This window comes from Citrus clementina, unplaced genomic scaffold, assembly GCF_000493195.1.
Source record: "Citrus clementina cultivar Clemenules unplaced genomic scaffold, Citrus_clementina_v1.0 scaffold_1, whole genome shotgun sequence".
Lineage (NCBI taxonomy): Eukaryota > Viridiplantae > Streptophyta > Magnoliopsida > Sapindales > Rutaceae > Citrus > Citrus x clementina.
The window spans coordinates 23,599,404-23,606,355 of record NW_006263303.1 but is presented as its reverse complement, the minus strand read 5'-3'; the positions used below and the strand labels follow the sequence as shown (position 1 = coordinate 23,606,355).

Below are 6,952 nucleotides of genomic sequence, written 5' to 3'. Positions count from 1 at the left end.
TGCTTTCCTATTGTTCTTAGCGTGTTCGGATTTAGCTTAATTAGAGGATGTCATCATTAAGTTGGCCTTAGTGTTTTTGGTATTAAGGCACTGTATTTGTAGGAGTTGTCATACTCAGAAACATGTTATCTGATTAGAGCGTCTGGCTCCTGAAGTGACAACATATAGTTATTACTGATTGTTGTTCAACTTTCAGCTGTTCAGATTCAGCCAAATCGATGTTCAAGTGTGACAACACAATCGATGCGGATCTATGCAGCATCGTACCTTTTATACCAGTTAATTTTAGATTGCTTTGCTTTACCTCAGTCAATAAAACATATTGATGCAAAACAATATGCTTAGTAATTGTTTTAAAGAATAATAATGCATACATACATACATACATATGTATGTATGCATAAGTCTAACATGGATTTACAATCTTGTAAATTAATTTTTATAACATTGTAAGCTGATTTATGACATAATTAAATATGTCTCAAAGTTTAATTATGGATTTAACAAGCAATGTATATGACGTAGAATGTTATTTTATGATTCTAGAACTTTATTATTTTAGGCATTTAATATTTTCTATTTTAGTTGGAGTTCATTATGGTTCATGATTTCGTCTTTATTTCTATTAGTGAATTGAATATTACATGTAATGCAGAACACAATAGTACTATGTGATAGCAAACACTAGAACAGCTCACTAAGTTTGTTTTCAGCTCAATGCACGTGTGTATAACAAATTAGCAGCATGAACCTTGCAGCTCCATGTATATAAATATGTGTAATCAGATTCATTTGTGTAATGCAATTTTTAGAATATTATTGAATCTTCTACAAGCTTCCATTTAGCTTTCTCTTCACTTTCTTATATTTTCCTGCTTGCCAAACACATCTATTTTGTTTTCTTTCAATTTTTATTATAATTGTGATTTAGTTTTTTTTTTTTTAGTTAACTTAGAGAAGTAGGTTTATTTTATTATAAATACAGATGTCTTATTATTATAACTTCAACTTCAATAATTCAATAAAAACCTCTCTTTTAAAAATTTTCTTTGAGATTATTTATCAAAATCTCTGTTGTAGAGTCATTTATATTAAAACGCCATCTAATCTCGCTACACGTATTACTAAGAATCTCACTAAGTCATTTGGATTGTAACAAGATCTAATCACACTTCAATTAAAGCGGAATCTAATTGTGTTGGTCCAATACTAGAACGGTATCTAGTGTTATCTATCTTATCAATTCCAATTCCGTTATGTCACTCCATCTATATATAATATTTCCTTAATAAGACAAAGTAAAGATGGTACTAATTATTATCAAAACACATATTTCAATAAACTAACAAATTAAAAAAAAAACAGTCTTTATATTTTTTTTTTTTTGTATTTTAATGGCAACAAAGTTGTTAGTGTAGTGCCTGCAATAGTTGTTACACCATATGGTGCAATAGTGTAAATGTGTAATGCCTGCAAGCTCAAGAAAACAATTTACGTTAAGGCCTTCCTTACCAAATAAGCACTATATATAGAATTCTTGCACTTTATTAAATGCTATTATACCATATTATGTAATAGCATCGTTGAAAAATTTGTGTATAGTTCAATTTTAACTTATTACAATAATATGGTGATCTCCAAGACTTACTTCAACAATCACATAGATTAATTTCACAACTAGTGCACAAGATTTTTTTAAACTATTATACCCATTTTTTTACAATTAGAAATTTTAAATAAAAAAATGGGGTAGGTACGTATTAATAAATTAAATATTGTGCTTCCTTCGCTTATGTCGTTGGAATCAACATTTGTATACCACAATAATTTATTTGTCTTTTCGAATCAACATGTTCGCACATGGGTTGTCCTCTTCTTATTTATTCCCATAAGTCATGCATATGGTAAATGAATTTAATTATATATTCTTGTCTAGAAGAAGTGCTGAAGAAGAAGAAGCGATGGATCCACTCTTTGAGACTAAAAAGGAATCAGCCAAGGCTAAGTTTTTTCACAGGGTGTATGCAGCAACAGTTTTTGTGGGAATCTGTTTGATATTGAATTACAGGTTGGTGAATTTTCCAGCAGGAGGAGGAGGAGGAAGAAGAAGGGCTTGGATTGGAATTTTCATGGCAGAATTTTTTCTCAGTTTGTTCTGGATCATCTCTCAGTCTGTTCGTTGGAACGTTAAGCACAATTTGCCTTTCAAAGACAGACTCTCACTGAGGTTAATTTAATTACTCCCTAATCTTTATCAATGGTTAGTTTTGCAGTTCACATTATTGTTTTGGGTGTCAAATTTGTAACCGGAAACATCCCTAATCTTATTAAATGCTTCCCGTTGGTCATCAAAAGAGAAAATAAATAAACCTCAGACAGAAACTATATCTTCATATAAGGTGTAACAAAAAGTTGTGAACTCTTCATTGTAGGTGATATTTTTAACGTAATTAATTTATGACTTATAAATTTTTTGATGTGACAGATATGAAGAGAAGTTACCAGGCGTTGACATTTTGGTGTGCACCGCGGATCCAACCTTAGAGCCACCAGCAATGGTGATTAGTACTGTCTTATCCGTCATGTCGTATAATTATCCACCGGAGAAATTGAGTGTTTATTTGTCTGATGATGCTGGTTCAGAATTCACATTTTATGCTTTGCTAGAGGCCTCTCATTTCTCCAAGTATTGGATACCCTTTTGCAAAAAATACAACGTTCAAACAAGGTCACCAGAAGCTTATTTTGCTCAGAAATTTGATGTGAAAGACACAACTCATACTCAAGAATTGTTAGCTATTAAGGTATAGAAAGTGAACACTGATTCGGATTATAAATTATGTGAAGCCTAGGCACTTCTTTGGTAACATGACTTATTGGTTTTTTTTTTTTTTTCCCTTCTCTTGGAAGAAACAATATGAAGATATGAAAAACCAGATCGAATCAGCAACTGAAAAGGGTAGCATTTCCGAAGAAATAAGGAGTCAACGCAAAGGGTTCTTGGAATGGGATCATAAAGTATCGAAGCAGAATCATCAGCCTATTGTACAGGTAATTAATAACCGTGGTTTTATTATGTGATGAAATTTGTTGGAACAAATTTTATATGTTATTTTATTTATTCATTTTTATGTGTGTGGTTAATTTTTAGATAATAATAGATGGAAGGGACACAAATGCTGTAGATAATGAAGGATGCCAATTGCCAACATTGGTATATATGGCACGAGAGAAAAGGCCAGAATGCCCTCATAACTTCAAAGCTGGAGCCATGAATGCACTGGTATGTAATTAACTCCAACAATGGTGCCATTAATTTATTGATTACGAGAAAGTGTATTAATTTACTTAGAAATTATTATTATTATTATTTTCAATTTTCGTATGCAGATAAGAGTGTCATCAGAGATAAGCAATGGACCCATAATTCTCAATCTGGACTGCGACATGTACGCAAATGATGCAGATGCAATAAGAGAAGCCTTGTGTTTCTTCATGGATGAAAAAAGAGGACACGAAATTGCTTTTGTGCAGCATCCACAATGTTTTGACATAATCAGCGAAAATGATCTGTATGGCCATTATAATCTAGTAGAGAATCAGGTGTATATAGGCAAAAATTAGTACTTTGCACATTAGCACTAATCTTTAATTAATTATTTTTTTCATTTTTTTCCACTTCATAATCTTGATGATTCTGAAGGTTGAGCTTGCCGGGCTTGGTGGCTACGATGCGGCTATGTACTGCGGCACCGCATGCTTCCATCGAAGAGATAGCCTCTCCGGAGCAAAGTACTCTTATGATTGTAGGAATATTAATGAGGCCAGAAACAAGGATAAAAGAAGTGTTGATGAATTGGAAAAGGCCTCAAAAGTTCTTGCCAGTTGTAGTTATGAGAAGGACACCCAATGGGGCAGAGAGGTCTTGCTCTTACCTTTTATCAATTCTAGTCATGAAATTACTCATGTTTTTGTGCTAAGATAACCTAAAACGTAATACCTGTAACGTTATTTTTCAAGAACTGATCGTGATTATGGATTTTGCAGATGGGATTGGTATATGGGTATGCAGTAGAAGATGTTGTTACTGGCTTGACAATCCAATGCAGAGGTTGGAAATCAATGCATTACAATCCAGAGAGACCGGCCTTTTTGGGTTTGGCTCCCGTCACTTTAGACAATTCTCTTGTTCAAATCAAGAGATGGTCTGAGGGATTGTTTCAGATATTTTTCTCAAAGTATTGCCCCTTCATTTATGGTTACGGAAAGATCAAACTTGGCGCGCGAATGGGTTACTGCAATTATCTTTTATGGGCTCCACTTTCTTTGCCCACTCTGTTTTATGTGATCGTTCCTCCTGTTTGCTTGCTGCATGGCATTTCCTTATTTCCCAAGGTATGTTTTCACAACTTTCAAATTTTTTGCTCAAGCCCGACTTTGAGCATGCAAGAAAGTTTTATTTCTTGATAAAATCTATTGGGATGGTTCAAAACTGAACTTAACTAAATCCATGTGTCACAGGTGACAAGCCTATGGTTCATACCATTTGCATATGTTTTCACTACAAAGACTGTGTATAGTATTTATGAGTCAATGAGTTGCGGCTACACACTCAAATCCTGGTGGAACTTTCAGAGAATGCAGATCATCCGAAGGGCAACTGCGTTCTTTTTCGGGTTTGCCGACGTAATTATCGAGCAACTTGGACTATCCCAAACAGCATTTGCTATCACTGCCAAGGTGGTGACAGAGGACGTGTTGAAGAGATACGAGCAAGAAATAATGGAGTTTGGAAGCTCGTCTGTCATGTTCACAATCATTGCAACACTCGCAATGCTCAATCTTCTCAGCTTAATTGGAGGATTAATCAACACCATTTTCCTGGAATTCGGAGCTTTGCAGAATTTGATCTCTCAGATTATTCTTTGTGGTTTAATGATTTTGGTCAGTGTTCCAATTTATGAAGCTTTATTCCTCCGCAGGGACAAGGGCTGCTTACCGTTTTCTGTCATGTTGAAGTCAGTTGTTTTTGCTTCATTGGCTTGCCTAATGCCCCTATAAGTAACATGTGATGATGTGTTTTATATGTTACAGCTTTTACTTGGTAGTAATAACGGTGCAAAGAAATTTCAGTTTTCGTCGTTCCACTTCTTTTTTTTTTTTTTTTAAATTGTTCCAGAAATTCTTTTTATAAACAATAGACCTCAATAAATAATGCTTGATAAATTGGCAACGTGCATTAAATAATTTTTTTTTTCAGGTTCTGTTTTGGGGTCAACGAACTAATCGAATATTCAATAAATAAACAAAATAGCACATTTTAGAATATTCTGGTTTTTCTGAAAGAATTTTCTTTTTGTTATTTGGGGTATTACATTTTAGATTTTGTTTGCTGTAATTGTAAAATAACAAAAACTGTACACGTGTAGGCTGTGTGGCCGGCAATTACATTCACTAACACTTTTAACAAATTTCATCAGAGTAAAGGTTGATTTTGATTTACCCCATCTAAAACGACAATTTTTAATCTATCTTGTAAAATTCTGCCAACATCATGAAAGTAAATTGAGGATTATCAATCTAAGCGGGGGTCAATAAAAATTTATCCTTTATAATATTTTAATAAATATTATGATATTTTATATTTACATCTCATGTAATATCGTAATTTAAATATTTTCAAAAAATCTAGAAATAAATAAATTAAAAAATTGAATAAAGTGGCAATGAGGGAGGATATATATGAGGATTATACTTGATCAACATTCCTTCTTTGTTATAGAACAAGGAATATAGAAGAAAAGATCAAGAAGAAGTTGAATCTAGAAGACAAATAAATTAGTGTACACATGGTTTGATTCCAACGACATAAGCTCTATTAATCATAAATATTTAATTTATTTGATAATGTAGTTTTTACTTCAATCGTGCCGGAAAATTGTAAACGTTATTGCAATAAATTAAAATTAAATCAGATCACCTGTGGTGGTATCATTGAATTGTCTTATATAGTTAGTTATATATATGTGTGCATGTGTGTGGTGCTAAATCTAAGCGCTCTAGAAAGTTTGACTTTATGAGGATCATTAATCACATCATTTGAAATGTGTTTTAGCCTTATTTTTCACAAGTGGTCATTTTCTTTCATTTTTAATTCTTATTTCTTCAGATTTCGTGATTAAATTAAAAAAGATTCAATCTGGATTAGCTGTCTTTCATAGTTGACTTTGTAATTAATTAACCTTAAATCTTTTATTAATAACAACCACATTGAAGCTTATAAAAAAAAAAATCACATTGAAAGAGTCAAGTCTCATCGTCACATTGAGGAGAAATTTTAAAATACTTCTAAGATTAAAAAAAAAAAAATAGAATCAGAGGTATTGTATCAGTTATATAATTAATAAATTATGTTATAATATGTACGTATTTATTTTAAAAGACCACTATACAAGTAGTGGTTATTTTAAATTTAATTACACATATTATACATGCATTAATTAATTGCATTATTTTTAACGTATTTTAAAATTCTTCCTAACATTTAAAAAAAAAAAAATTCAATCCTCTTTGGTTAAGTATCAATTAGCCTCTTCATTTTCTCCGATTTGTTTAATTTTCCCAAGTCTTGAGGTACTTCCTATGACATCCATAACCCAAAAAAAAAAAAAAAAAGACAATAGCTTGATTTGTTTGACATGTCCTTTTGGTATTTTTCTAACTCATATCTAGCTAGAAGCTGCATGCACAGTTCTCGCCAGAATAAAAATTATAATTGTAACTAGAGTTTAGGTTACAACTGCTCTTCCCCCCCGGATTATGGCAGTCCAATTGATTTGATAATATCTGTACGAATTTTTAAAAAAAATTAAACCATATCTGTATCAAGCTCATATCGGTATGATCCATATGTTTTATCTTTGCTTATGAATTATGAGTAGTTGGAAAAGCA

At 32.2% G+C, this 6,952-nt stretch overlaps 1 pseudogene; it reads left to right on the top strand.

Annotated features, from left to right (window-relative positions):
• The first annotated feature begins 1,860 nt into the window (after positions 1 to 1,860).
• Positions 1,861 to 5,139, top strand: LOC18055188 (annotated as a pseudogene).
• The last annotated feature ends 1,813 nt before the right edge of the window (positions 5,140 to 6,952 follow it).